A 16,005-nucleotide genomic window follows, 5' to 3' on the forward strand; every position below is an offset into this window, starting at 1 on the left:
ATAAATGTCTAAATATATATACACATTCATAATCTAAATCTATATAATCTCAAATTAAATTACAACAGGCAATCAGATCACACAGACTCTGTAGCCAACTACTCCCTATTGTTGTTATGACATGATTTTCAGATTTTAGAAATCTGCCCCCAATATATGACACATTCTCATATTTTCTTCATGTTTCAGCTAATACAAATTGTAGGTTTTACTGAAGTGAAGTTAACATAAATTAGCTTATTTACCTTTGCAAATAAATGGTGTGTTTCAGAAATGTACAGATAAATAAGATTTAAATAGCATAAAATCCCAAATGTAGTGCAACATTTTATTGTTAGAACTGCAGGGAAGATGAAATGTTAATTATTTTTACTTGCACTGTTTTTACTTGCACATCCACTATTGTTGTTGTTGTTTCAACCTTTGTTTCCTGTTGATTAGTGGCAGTACATCTTTTAATGCTTCTTCTTGAAAGCCACAGCTCAATTGTGAGTGTTGACACCTTGTGGACCCACTAAGTACTGCAAATAATTACAGGCGCATGCGCATTCTGCATGTTCAGAGTACACCCTGTTACAAAAACTGGGCCACACGTGTTAAGTGTTCAAGCACTCTGCTAATAGCAGAATTTACATCTTACACAGACACCTTTTAGAAAAGATAAAGCAATCTAAGTCAGAATAGTCTGAAGGATAGTCTGTGCTGAGTTTGGTGGAGGTAGCTTGGAAGTTCTAGAAGGAGTTAGAGATAGAAATTGAGGGTCTCAGTAGAATAAGAATAATACATTTAAATAGTTGAACAGCATATTGGCTTTGACAAGCTAACATAATTATTTAAATGGATGCATACAGGTTTCTAAATATTATTGATGAACCGAGTAAGCATAAATTGTGAGCGTATTGAGGGGGCGGCGTTGGTGTGTAATTTAACTTGTGGTATTGGTATTGTGCCAACATCCATTACTTTGCAGTCTTTTTTTCCTAATAATTTCTTTATAATTAGTCTTTTAGCGAGGCCTCCCTACTGAAATGTTGCCATATTGGAGGGCGGCCATGGTTGGAGCCATCGGAGTAAGACTAAAAACAATAGAATGTGCTGAATTAATAAGGTTACATCACCATCCAATATTTTCCAGGTGCCATCTTGACTTTTGCTGCCTAGATACTTTTGAACATCTCTGGAGATACAGAAGCCTTGAGAGAAAGATAGAGAGAGACTGTTGGGATATTTTTAAACAATTCTCCAATTTGTTGAATTGTATATTCTCTTTTTACCAGGATTATGAAAGTGGAGCAGAGGTCCATTGGGAAAAACCTTTAAGGGGAAACCTGTATTTGTTTCCCTTCTCCCAAACTGTTGAAAAAAAGAAATCTTTGGTGATCACTGACAAGGAAATTGAAAGTTAAGAAGGCAGACGGATCGTAGGTCAAGAGTTTCAGAGCCCTTGTTATGGATCGAGATCAATATTGTTGTTTTTGCAATGGTGTATTCTCCCCTGTGACACCATAGAAATGTCAGGCAATCCAAAATCAGGGATTCACAAGAGACGCCTGCTGGCATGTTAAACTAAAGAGACATTTTTAGGAGAAACTGTGCAAGAAGTTGAATATTAAAATAGCTTTGCTCATCATTTTATGCACAATGCTCCTATGAATTGAGTTAATAGGGTGAGCTACTGTTTTATGGTGACTTATATATATATATATATATATATGGCATAGAAATGGAAAACAAGAACGTATTTGAAAAGCTTTTAAAAGATCTCATTGTGCTGTTTTATTCAAATGGATCTATTTTATATGTGTTCAGTAATGTGTTCTAGTGATTCACCAATATATATAAACCAGGAAGATAAACTACACGATATTTAGCCATTTTGAGATTATCGGTCAATAACAATGCATTTTAGATAGCAAGTGAGTTTTACAAAATCAACTTGAAGGTTGATGGCATGATCAGATCTTTACTCCGATACATGAAAAATAAAAGAAGTTTCTGTTTTCAAGATAAAGTAGTGTAATGGAATAATCGCCCGTTTTGGGCGTTACATTGGCGACCGTATTCTCTAGATATAGGTGTGCACAAAAACTTCCATTGGTCGACCACTATTCCTATTCTCTCTATTTTTTTTCCCAGGCTTTCGAGAGGTAAAGGCGAGATGCCCCATCAATCACCTCCAGTGTCTTGGCACACACAGATGTGTTCATTTCAGTAAACTCTGCAACGGGGTTCGGGACTGTGAGGACGGTTATGACGAGGGCGTGCACTGCCGAGGTAAGTGCTGATTGGCTGCTAGCAAATAACTCAGCTTCAGATATTTTTATCCGTCTTTTTAATTTTGTTAATCTATTTCAGAGAATTGAGAAAATGTGTCATTGGACTTGGTTTGAATAGTTTTGGTTGGAGTTTCATTGCATGCTGTCAAGAGTAGGTTTGTGCAGAGATCTTTGGTAATGGACTCTATGGTAATAACTAAATGCTCATGGTACACAGACATTTCTAGATCCAATCTGTAGGTTAGAACGTGTTTTATACAAATGTAAAGTTTTATTGGTCATAAAGGGTCTGAGTGTTTGAGAAAGAAGGAAAAGACAAAGCACTTTCTCTCTTCACCTTTCCACGTGCGTGTGTGTGTGTGTATGTATGTGTGTATGTATGTGTGTGTGTGTGTGTTTGTGTGTATGTGGGGAAGACAGATCGCTGAATGATTAAGGGCATATCTTGGCATTTTGATGTAGTGCCGTATGTTGGTGTGCGATTATAGCTTGATGCCCAATGGCCTGCACATTTCGGTCCTGCTAACTAAAGCAGAAGTGTTATCATACATCAGCGGCTCTGTAGAAATCGTTTTGAACTACTGTGGTCAAATCCCTCAATTCCAACACCCACCACTTTTATTTCTCACCATTTAAAGGTGAACTGTGTCATTTTTGCGCAACTAGGATAACTAAATGGAATTACAGAAATAATGAGTGTTTTCAAACAAGTATGTCAAACACTTGTCCCAGCCTCAGACAGCATGCTCACGGACCACCCACAGTCTGTTCACCAACCGTCTGATGCTTATAGCAAACAAATCTGGAAAAAGCTCAATCAACTCTTATTGTCTGGTTCGATGGAACTTCCGTGAGTAGATGCACACAGGACGTTTTTTTTTCGTGTTCAGAAGGTTCCTTGTGGATGGAACGAGCGCTTTTGCGGATGGGAAAAAATCACAGAGTTTGCCAGGTTAGTGACATCAAATCTTTCAAAGATATTCAGAGTTTCGCTTAAGGCATGTAGCAGAAAGTAAAGCAGATATCCATGAGCAGAGCTGCATTTTCTGCTTTGTTTAACATTTTTCAACACGTTTTAATAAGGTTGTCTTTGCCTTACTTAGACTCTACACATTTTCTGCTATATTCCTGTGTGTTTTCTGTGCAATTGCTTGTGGAGACTCGTGCGGCATTATATTAATTATTTTTCCCCCATGTCTGTCTTTTAGAATGGTAAAAAGACATAACTGACAAAACTGACTGTGATTGGTCTCTTAACATGTTAGTTAGATTACTTTTCCTATTTAAATGGGTGGCTCTATTAGGCTTTGCAAGACTAATCAAACACTTACCCTGCCTGCCATTGTTCGAAAAAAGAAAAAGAGTGCCCTGCCCCAAACGCACCATTAATTGAGCCAATATCGCATTGATATATTAAATGATGAGCGCAATTTGGAGGATACATTTTAACAGTAAAGTTTTTACTTAACTGACTGTTAGGTTTAGGGTTGGGGTTAGGGTTAGGAATAAGGGTTAGGGCATATGGTTAATAAAATAAGCAGCCCTGTTGACTGTTACATCATTTATCCGCCAAAATCACTGTGAGATCAGTCTGTTTAAAACAACTTATAATTTGCCTATTTTACTAAGTATTTGACTGGAATAAATGCGCACTTCGTTTGAAGTCAATTTTGTGCTTGATAAGCTAAGTTAGCTTAATGTAATAATGTCTTTCCGCTAAAAGGCAATTACTGTTTCTCCACATGATGAAGTGAAGACTGAGTTATTTTGTGGTGAATGGGAGCGCAGCAGCACTAATATTTATATGGACACCACAGCCTAGTTTAAGTCCAAACCATGCTGCACCGTTTGATGAATTGCAGCTGCATGCGTTTAACTGTTCAGATGCATGCGCTACATGGTTCATGTCTAGAGAATGTGTGCATTTAATTATGGCTGTATTAAATGAACATATGGATGTATTCATCATTCTCACCTTCAGGTAAACTGCATGTTAGCCTGCATACGCCAGAATGATTAGAATAGAGATCACTTGGAAGGCAAACTTTTACATTTACATTTTATGCTGCATCTCAATATTGGTTTTGGTCTGGTTTCCAAAATATGTGGTGGGAGGTATGAAATGATTCTGTCCTGTGAGGATCATGGAGGGGCAATTTTTTTTCACTGGAGTCTAGTTTAGAATTGCTCTCTATACACCTGTCATAACCGAACGTTCAGGATTTACATTATCAGTCAGCAGAGCAGATATCAGCTCTCACTCCTGGAGGTATTTGAATCTGGGACAGATAGAGAAAGAGCAAAAAAAAACAAGAGACAGTGCCAGATGATGTTTTCTGCCTTCCAAACATGCTTCTTTTCATGCACTTTTATGTAACCTTTTATGCGTCTCACACAGATAAAGGTTTATTTCAGGGTTTTTGCAGAAAGCGGCTTTCTGAAATGCCATGTAAACAAGACCGCTGATTTCTTTACACTGTTTAAGGGATTAGGAGAAAATTATTTAACACACCTGGGTTTTATCTGGAGAACGTGGCTAAATGTGATCATGTAAACACATGTAAACCTTCTAACATGTTTTTGAGGAGTGCGAATGTTTGTGAACACACCAGATTACAAATGTCATAGGATAGAGCCCAACAACAAGTCAACAAAGTGGAAAGAATTAAACATTTCTGGGACAATTACAGTGGGAAAGCACATGCACTATAAACTATACCCATTTACACACACCAATGTAAAATATTGATGGTCCCTCACATTCGTGTATATGCGCTCGGACATGAATGGTATCCAGAAGTTTTATGTAAAAGGGAAACCTTACTGGGAATTTACACTTTATATTGCAATGAAAATTTAAGGAAACAAACACAACCACAACTCTGGAATATCTGGAAATAAAATTAAAATTAAAGCAACCGAGAATGAAATAGTGAGGTCTTCCTCAGATACTATGTTTGTTATTTACACAAGCATCAAGGGGAAATTACGTTGCTGTGGAGAAAGCTGCTTATTGACTGAGCCGCATGTATACAGTAGTAAAGAGTATACCACTTATACAGTGCATGTAAACTGGATCACTGCTTTCTCGCAATAACATGCTTTCTCAAAATAAGCCACTTGTGTCACATGTGTGAATGTACACTAATCAGTCACAACATTATTACCACTGACAGGTGAAGTGAATAACATTTATTATCTCTTTACAATGGCACCTGTCGAGGGTTGGGATATATTACGTAGCAAGTGAACAGTCAGTTCTTGAATTTCATGTGTTGGAAGCAGGAAAAATGGGCAAGAGTAAGGATCTGAGCGACTGTCAAGGGCCGAATTGTGATGGATAGACGACTGGATCAGAGCATCTCTAAAATGGCAGGTCTTGTGGGGTATTCCCGGTATGCAATGGTTAGTACCTACCAAAAGTGGTCCAAGGAAGTACAACAGTTGAACCGGCGACAGGGTTCCCAAGTCTCATTGATGCACGTGGGGAGTGAAGGCTAGCCTGTCTAGTCTGAACCCACAGAAGAACTACTGTAGCACAAATTGCTGAAAAACGTAATGCTGGCCATGATAAAAATGTGTCAGAACACAAAGTGCTGTTAGAGGTCTTATGGCGTCCATGCCTCAGCGGGTCAGAGCTGTTAGCTGGTAGCACGAGGGGGACCTACACAATATTTTAGGCAAGTGTTTTTTATTTATTTATTTATTTTTAGCCCCTTTTCTCCCAATTTGGAATGTCCAATTCCCACTACTTAGTAGATCCTCGTGATGGCGTGGTTACTCACCTCAATCCGGGTGGCGGAGGATAAGTCTCAGTTGTCTCCACTTCTGAAACAGTCAATCCGCACATCTTATCACGTGGCTCACTGTGAATGACACTGCGGAGACTCACAGCATGTAGAGGCTCATGCTACTCTCCACGATCCACACACAACTTACCACATGCCACATTGAGAGCGAGAATTCCTTATTACGACCATGAGGAGGTTATCACACATGACTCTACCCTCCCTAGCAACCGAGCCAATTTGCTTGTTTAAGAGACCTGGCTGGAGTAACTCAGTACGCCCTGGATTCGAACTTGCGACTCCAGGGGTGGTAGTAAGCCTCAATTCTCGCTGAGCTAACCAGGCCCCCAGGCAGATGGTTTTAATATTGTGGCTGATCAGTGTATGGTGCCTCATATAATGTATGGCGCCTGAAGGGGTGTCATGCCAGATTTGACGTAAACCGCCATTGGTTCTACAGTGGAGTAAAAAATTGGTCACGATTGCGTAAATGACATAAACTTTGGTATATTCCTCTCACAAAACAATCATATTTGTTCAGAAGACTTGTGATACAGTGCACAAGCTATATGGAATACCTTATCAACATGATCACAGAGGAAATCGACATATTTTATGTACCATGATATCAACCCCATTCTGCAGAATTAATGTCAAGTGCTATCCCTGATCAGACACTTTTGCATCAATTCAAGCATAGACATATTTCCCTTTAGCACTACTAACTTCTGAGACACAGGTTCTGGTTTTGTGGAAACCAGGAAGTAATCACGTTCACATAAACAATGGTGAGTGTGATTTGGAGGTTTTCACTTTAAAATAACATTACTCTGCAGATGCTTAGATTTAAGGTTGCGGTTAGTGGGTAGAGTTAATAAAATATGCATTTCTGTTGACTTGCAACTAAAAATACAACTCTCTTTTGGCACCACTATGTGGCAGCTTGGAAATAATGTCTCCTTTAGTGTTCCATGGAAGATCCATACATCCATCCATCTTCTATAGCTGCTTGTCCTATGTAGTGCTGGAGACTATCACAGTTGTCTTGGGCCAAAGACAGGGAAACACCCTGGACAGATGGCCAGTTCATCGCAGGGCTAACACACACAGACATACACATTCACAATCTCACTCACAGGGAATTTCCAATTCACTTAACCTGCATGATTTTGGACTGTGGGGGAAACCAGAGCACCCAGAGAAACCCACACGAACATGGGGAGAACATGCAAACTCCACACAGAAAGGCTCTGGGTGTGCTGGCATTCGAACTTGGGACCTTCTTGCTGTGAGGCAACAGTGCTTCTCACTGAGCCACCATGTTGCCCCTGCCACAGAAGACAGTCATACAAGTTCAGAATGACATGAGGGTCAATAAATGATGACAGAACTTTGATTTTTGGATGAACTATCATTTTGATGTGATTGGATTGAAACATTTGCCAAATGGAAAATTTGGTTTCTGTCAATAAAGCTGAGTAAACAGTGTGACGGATACTTGACATCTACTTGAGCTGCAAACTAACCTTGGCAAAGTACTTCTAGAATTTTATTTTATTTAGTTCAGAGAAACAAAACAAAGTGATCATCTTTTGGACTGCTGCCTTTTGGACCACTATGTATTCTTTTGAAACTTTTTTGTTTGTGGATTTGTTTTATCATTGAGGAATGGAGCTTGCCTTTAGGTGACCACTGCATCCCTCTAGAGACTAACAAAAGAGGAATAAAGGGATTTTGGCTGTGTGTTTGGGAGTATGCGGTTCTGTACAATCGCTTATCTTCCCTTATTTTGGACCTTCTCACTCAGATTATATTTAGATCAGTGGGCCCGATAAGGATGTTTTATCATTTTTATTATTATTCAGACAGAGTTTTCTGGTGTCAGACTGACTGGGTGTAGACGTGTGAAATGAATATGAACTTAGGCTAACAAAGACAGCGAAGAACAGGAGGAAGATTACAGCATTGAGACAGAAGAGAGTCACACATTTAATTAACTTTCCTAAAAATTCTCACACGCACAGATACACACAGAAAAGGACACAATGTTCACAATATGTTCTTAGGTGTAATGGTTCAAATTTCTCATGATTCATTTAGTATTTTTGAGGTCCATTTTTGGACCTGGACTGGACTGCTTAGCAAATGTGAGGCCAAAAACAAATTCAACATTGTAACATTGTGATCGGCCAAAAGTGATCCATTGGATTTTATTATATTACACTATCGGTCAATGTATCACCATATTAATTTATTTCATTATAAAACTAAAATGTAATAAAAAAACTTTTGACTTTTACGGTTTAAAAAACTTCCCAGGGTGAAACCTCAAGAAGTTGGTTGAGAAAATGTCAAGTGTACATGTCTGCAAATTCTAGGCAATGGGTGACTACTTTGAAGATGCTAAAACAGTTTTGATTTATTTTAGATTTTGTTTAGTCACAACATAATTCCCGTAGTTCAATTTATGTTATTCCATAGTTTTGATGACTTTTAAGTAATTATAATTATAATAAAGAATGAGTAAGTGTTTCAAAACTTTTGACCGGTAGTGTACAGCAAACAATTTTCCAGGTTATGTTTCAGATTAAAGTGTGTAATTATTGTTTTCAAACAGGTTTATCAATTACTCCCGATCTGTCATTGGCCAAACTACACAGTTCAAGCTTTATGTAATGCAAATCTCTAATAGCCTAGTAATTATTTGTGGAAAGATGGAATTCATACATATTTACTATTTATATTTTCATAGGCATTGTTAGACATGAGACAAAAATCTGTGGTTCAAATGCAAATTAGTATTTGCAACTGTAACGAAAACCACACATCAAGTGGGACTATTACATCGCAAGCCATGCTCCTATAATCTTCACATGTGCTTTTCTACCAGGATATTTCACAGTAGAATGTCTCTATTTCCATAAAATCAGTGTGCGGGTGAAAGATCTTCTTGAATTTACAGAGCAATCATTTAGTCATCTGTGTCAAGAGATTACAGTTTCTACAGTTCCAGACATGAGCAATAGGCTTTCAAAGCTTGAAAAGCTGCCTTAATTTACACATCCATTGGGTTCACATTTATAGTAAAAAGGAAATGCTAAAGCTCTTAAACTTGATATCTTTATGTGACAGGAAGGACTGTAACCTTGAAAATGTGCTGAGTGTCCCCATGCACTTGTAGAACTTTTTTTATATACTTTATTCTCTCCCTCTCCACAGCTATTGTCTTTCAAAGTTGCCTTGAGCAAAAGATTTAGATGCATCTCAAATGTCTGTGCAAATTTCACCATGCAGATGACCATTTATTGTAGGAATTTTCAAGATGTAGTATGTTTTTTTAATACAGAATTCACTGTATTCAACTGAAATAAGTGGCTTTTGTGTTACTGCTAGCTTAGCACGTTAGCCAACCTCAGTCTAACATTTATATCATAAATAATACACATTCACCCTTACAAAAAATCTAAACTAGCCGCAAACTTGACGCATTTTTGCCGCTCGTTATTTTCACATGCAAAATGAGCTTGTGATTTGCCACAAATGTTGGCCAGAAGTTTGTAGCTCTTCGCCGGTAGTGGTGAACCTCCGGCAAACATTTGGTAACAAGTTTTCCACGAAGCTTATTTGCTTGTGAAGTCAAGTTTGAAGCAAATTTGCAATGAACTCTCAATTTTTGTAAGGGCACACAGTGCTGGGGGATGGTACAGCATTTGCAAGGTGCTGTCTTTACAGAAGTTTTGCTACTGTAGTTGCCACAATCGCCTTTAATTGCAATTATTTTTGTAAGATCAGCAAGGCCAGGTAACCCTGCCCATACCAGAGACTGTCTCTTTACGCCCTTTCTTGCGAAAATCGAGAGTTCATGGCAAATTTGCAGCAAACTTGCCGTAAATTCGCAACTGATAATTTTCATATGCAAATGAGCTTTGCTGAAAAATTTTGCAAATTGTCCATTGTTGCTAACGGTTTACCGGATGTTCACCACTACTGCCAAAGAGCTGCAATCTTCTGGCAAACATTTGCAGTGAATCAAAAGCTTATTTGCACGTAAAAGTAAAGAGTGTAGTTTAGATTTTTGTTAAGAGGAGTAATAGATTCGCCCATCGCTGGCTGGCCGTTAGCATGTTAATAACGTTAGCTGGTGCTGCACTTGTGTACAGAATGAAGTGTAGATTCATTAGTTTCCTCTCCTTCTCTGAAAATCCCAGCTACTGAAAGTTTATCAAAGCCTACAAATGATAAAACAAACCTTAGAACATGTGACAGGCCTGTGACAGCCATTGGTGCAGTATTTGATGCAGAGTATGTGCTTCAATTCTGATGAAAAAGAAGTCTTGAGTGAAAACATCACTGTATTGCAGAACTGAATTGTCTGACTAGCTTGAAATAGGCACACAGACAAATCCCCATGATAAGAAAGAGGATTTGTCAGGCCAGCATCATGGCGAGTAACTCAACATCCGGCAAGCCGCATGCGCCAAGTGCATGAATCCACACTACGTTTTTGGTAGACGAAGTACATCATCCTGGTACTCATAATACACTTCTTTTTGTGCATGTTCAGTGTAAAAGTTCTACTACCATTACTAACATTACATTATTGCGTAGAAAAGTGCTGAAGTGTGCGAATTGGGACACACCAACAGTTAATGATAAACTTTTACTTTTAAGCAAATAAAATACTCCAACATTCATTACATGATTTTAAAACCTATTTAGAAAACATTTGCAGAGACGAAGTTTGTAAACATGCTAAAGATCTTTCGACTATCGTCAGGGCATGTTTCGCAGACGAACCACCGGCCCGCTCTGTTCTCCCAATTGCCATTCCACACCTGATCGGCCCAAAAGTGCGTCGGCCCACCGGGAAAATGCCTGGTATGCTAGATTACCATTCCAGCCCTGACTATCGGACAACTGTCGAACAAATGCTAGCATTGCATAGCATTCATTTCAGGTTCTATGAACTAGTTGCACTGGGCCTCATGATATTCTTCTGCTTTGAAATAAAGTGGCTCGCTAGTTTCTGGTTATGTGCTTACAATGTGCCGTAGTGCATGATCGGAAGAAGGTTTTAAATTACGGAAATTTTCAGAGACAGGAGAAGAAGTATTCTAAACATTACTGTGTACAGCATCTTCAGAATTCAGTGGAAGAACGGTTTTCAGACCTTTAATTCAGCCCAAGCCAATCTGAGAAAGCAAAGGCTGGTATACACTACAATCCAAGCGCATTTCACCATTTCTCATCACACAGAGGTCTGTAGCAGATATTAACCACAGATCAGTTTGAACTGCAAATAACAGAAGGTTAAAGGAGACTAGTAAAGAGTGTCAGTACCACTGCTTTTTTAATGAAACAACTACACACTTCAAACACTGCAGTGCTCCATGTGTGAGAGAGGACAGAGAGACCTTGTGAACACTTGGATCACCTTGTTTTTATTTAATGTTTGTTTAATATCCATTTTGTGTTATTGTTTTACTAATAAGTATATCAATGTATGTTGAGATGTAAACACATAAGTAGAAGTTCTGCCAAAGATAATGAGTTATAATGTTCGAAACTGATTATGTGTAGGGTCGTTAAATACATTTTAGCATATAATGTATTACAATATATTTAACATTAAAACTGCTTCATTATGTTCTGAGTAACGTTTAAAGCCTGGTCAAAGTAAATTAATGGCTAATGTATTTTTAAATCAATACATCTGGGACATTTAACCAAAGTAAAGTCATTTGCAATGGTTCTATGGTGGAAACGTAGGTATGAAATATCAAAAAAGGAAAGAAGTGTTAATGAGACGGCCATACTGCTGCAGTTTATACATGTTTGATTTATTATTCAGGATCTGAGTGTAGCTATATTTGGATAGGATAAAATCAATTTAGAGACACATTTCAGCAAATTCTACATTTGAGATCAGTCGCGTTAATGCCAAAAACACAATTTCTTTTTTAGTCAACTGACAGCCCTAAAAAGGAAATTAGAAATAATCTTCCTTCCCATGAATAAACCTCTGCATGTAGGTTTGCTGAGTGCTATAACTGGAAATACCTGAGCCGCACCATGTAGAATGTGGAAGCAGTACAAGTAGTCCTTTTGTTCCCCTTCTGTCACGTTGTGTCGAATGAAGTGACACAAGAGGTCTTCCTGGGATGCCAAACGTACCTCTGAACCTGAGAAAAGGCCAATGTCAAGTTGGCAGACAGAATTTGCATGCCCCGCCCCGGACATACGGGTATAAAGGGAAGCGGGGCAGCGAGTGCCAGTCAGAATTTTTCTTCGGAGCCGAACGGTTGTGCAACAGCAAGCTGAAGTTCACCAATGTTTCACTCACCAATTTGGCAAGGCACAGATAGATCTGGCTGGGACACAATGTTCCATAAATCGTTGCATTCAAACCAATGTGACAGTTTATGTAAGAATGTTTTTTGAGCTGTGTTTCGTTAATTGTTGAATTCATATCAATTTCACAAATTAAGTAAGAGTGGTGTTGCGAGCATGTTTTTTAAATTGTTGCTTTTAAACTAGTGCATCTATTTAAATTGGAATAGTTCTGAGAGTTGTGTTTTGTAAATTGTTGCATTCAAACGATTTTTATGAAGTTTAACTAAGTTTACGTAAGAATGGTTTTGTGAGCAATGTTTCATAAATTGTTGCATTTAAACCAATGTGCCTGTTTACGTAAGAATGGTTTTGCGAGCGGTGTTTCTTTAAAGTGTTGCATTTAAACTGATGTGGCAACTTACATAAGAATGGTTTTGCGAGCGCTGTTTTGTAAATTTTTGCATTCAAACTAGTGTCAGAATTTATGTAAGAATGGTTTTACCAACAGTGTTTGTAAACTGTTGCATTCAGACATACGAATGGTTTTGCAGGTGCTGTTTCATAAATGTTTGCATTGAAACCAATTTGACAGTTTACAAAAGAATGGTTTTGCAAGCAGTGTTTCATAAACTGTTGCATTTAAGCCAGTGTGACAATTTACATAAGAATGGTTTTGTGAGTGGTGCTTCGTAAAAGTGTTGCATTTAAACCGATGTGACAATTTACTTAAGAATGTTTCTGCGAGCGCTGTTTTGTAAATTTTTGCATGAGTGGTGGTGGCATAGTGGGCTAAACCACATAACTGTTAATCTGAAAGTCACTGGTTCGATCCCCATGGCCACCACCATTGTGCCCTTGAGCAAGGCACTTAACTCCAGGTTGCTCCGGGGGGATTGTCCCTGTAATAAGGGCTCTGTAAGTTGCTTTGGATAAAAGCGTCTGCCAAATGCATACATGTAAATGTAAAACAATGTCAGAATTTAATTAAGAATGGTTTTACCAACAGTGTTTGTAAACTGTTGTATTCAGACCATTGTGAAAATGTACATACGAATGGATTTGCGAGTGCTGTTTCAGAAGTAACAGTTTGCGTACATTTTTTTTCTGATTAACATGTTTTGTGTTTCAAGAATGGTTCCCCTTTGCTTGATTCATGGACTTAGAGAGCAAAACCTACTTTCTAATCTTGACAATTTTGTCCAGTTGTCTTTTAATTTTTCTTCTTAAACCGACAAATAGCCTTGACCCCCTCTTCTCTTGCTTTGTAACTTTCCTCAATTAACATTCTTCAAGATCGAAGAATGTGCCACGAATGAACGTTGCAGCATTTTTTATGCAAAAATAATCGAAAGCTACATAAATCTTGGCTGTGGTCTCTGAGTGAAATGCTTTATATCTCCTGGGTATTCACAAATTGGAGGGAACTAGATACTACAGGTGCTGGGCAGGAAACCGTCATTGTGTTGCCCCTTTGAACGTCCCATTGATAATAACACACTTGCCTCAGCTCCCACCGCTGAATTGTCAGTCCCTAATGTATAAATGGAATTGAATAAAGCAGCCCACACAGCAAGGTGACTAAAATGCTAACACACACACACACACACACACACACACGCAAGCACATCGACATTAAACAAAAGTCTACTCTGTTGACATCTCACAATGTCTTTTATATAATAGCAACCTGCAGAGTAAACAAAAGATTAGAATAACAGGAATGCCGTCAACTTCTTAATGGCAGATTTATCTTTGAAACAACAGTTTTTCTTTGTACGATACCTTGAAAAATATAAATTCTGTCCTTATGATTAGGTTAAAGGGGATGTTTGTAATTTTTCAGATGTTAAAACACTTTCTGCTTTGCAGAGACAAATATAAGTTAGCTATTTGTTGGTTGATTCCCCTGAAAAGTGTAAAAACTGAAGCTCTGTGTTGCTATCAAATCATTACTCCGTTTGTTAGAGCATCTCGACTAGCTTGACATAGCAACATTGGCTCAACCAATAGAATGAGTTTGGGGTGGGACTCGTTTTTCTGACCAATGGATGACAGAGGGAGTGTTTCGGAACAGTTTTTGCATTTCTTATATGAAAATGGCCTTTTTCAAAGCTTAAATAGAACAATTTGCAAATTATAATAAAAAAATTGTCTTTATTGTGTCGGTTAATTGTATTCAGACTAATAGTAGGAAGTCATGATTGGGATGTTTATTGCTTCCTTTTGAATACATCTGACAGCATAAAAGAGGCAGCTTTAGAGTTATGCTTCCCATTGTCTATCTGAAATTCTAAAGTCCTGAGCTAATGGCTCCAAATGTTAAAATTCATCCATTTATTTCAACATTTATTTGTCCAGAAGGACAGCTGAGAGTGTGCAAGCGTTAGCTAGAGTGCTGATGATGTAGGCATAATATAGTATGATGGGGGCAACTGAGGGTTAAGTGTTTTTGCCCAGGGGCAGAACTGCAGTGGTCAGAGGAAGGGCAGGGACAGTTTTTTCATGTGTCAAGTTGAAGTCCTTTGGGGGCCTGACCAGGATTTGGACAAGCCACCAAGTACAGAGCCTTTACTGCCATATAAGGTCTATTTACTGTATGTTGGCTGGCCAAAGCAAACATACTGTTCTACACTTAAAGGTATTAGGATTTTTCCAAAAACATAGAGTAAATCCTCTTAGAGCTTTCAAGCTATATCCTCCAAATTTGGCACAGCCCTTCAGAAATTTTGCACTGGGGTTGCTATGATATTTTCTTACTAATTTGACTTAAGGATTTTCCATAACAGAAGATAAAAAATCCCAAAACATTCCATTTACAGAATGCTCAAACTGGCTACAAATCTGTATGTCTGTCTGTCTGTTTTTTAAAAAAAAAATATTATTTAACCCTTATTTAACCAGGGAAATCCTTTGAGAACAAGTCTCTTTTACGAAGGAGCCCTGGCCAAGAAGGCCGCAATAAAAGTTTCACATAAAATACAAAATATACAATAAACATGCAAAACATATTACATTAAAAATACAATTAAACAACCACGCTTAAAAAAATGCAATGGCCTTCCAACAGTTAGAGATACAATGTAACAAATTACAATACAATAGACTTATCAAATTTGGGAAGCAGGGACAGGTGCCCATTGTGCCTGCTTCCCGATAGGCACAGGATGTCTGTCTGTCTGTCTATTAATCTATACACATATCCATCCATCCATCAAGTGCATATACTGTAGTATCCATCCATCCATCCATCCATCCTTCCATCCAACACATATAGTAAAGTTTACATATTTGGCCTGAGCTATCGGATGCATTTACACGCATTGTATGACAATGACATATATGTCTTGTATATGTTTCAAGCCACCTCCTGGACATCTTTGCGGACATTTACATTTGGTCTTTTCGTGATCAGGTTGCTGTCCAAAAAGTAAAAACAACTTGGTTACAGATGTAACCTCTGTTCCCTGATGGAGGGAACGAGATATTGTGTCGATGTAGCGACACTAAGGGTTCGCTCTTGAGAGCCCAATCACCTTTGCTTTATTCAGAAAAAGCCAATGAAAATTGTCGAGTGGAATTTGCATGCCGCTCTCCACCCCAGACATATG

At 38.3% G+C, this 16,005-nt stretch overlaps 1 pseudogene; it reads left to right on the forward strand.

Moving 5' to 3' along the window:
- The window catches only part of LOC127641003 (low-density lipoprotein receptor-related protein 1B-like), a 303,445-nt pseudogene that overhangs the window by 48,263 nt on the left and 239,177 nt on the right, over positions 1–16,005 (forward strand).

Source organism: Xyrauchen texanus, chromosome 50 (assembly GCF_025860055.1).
Source record: "Xyrauchen texanus isolate HMW12.3.18 chromosome 50, RBS_HiC_50CHRs, whole genome shotgun sequence".
NCBI classification, from domain to species: domain Eukaryota; kingdom Metazoa; phylum Chordata; class Actinopteri; order Cypriniformes; family Catostomidae; genus Xyrauchen; species Xyrauchen texanus.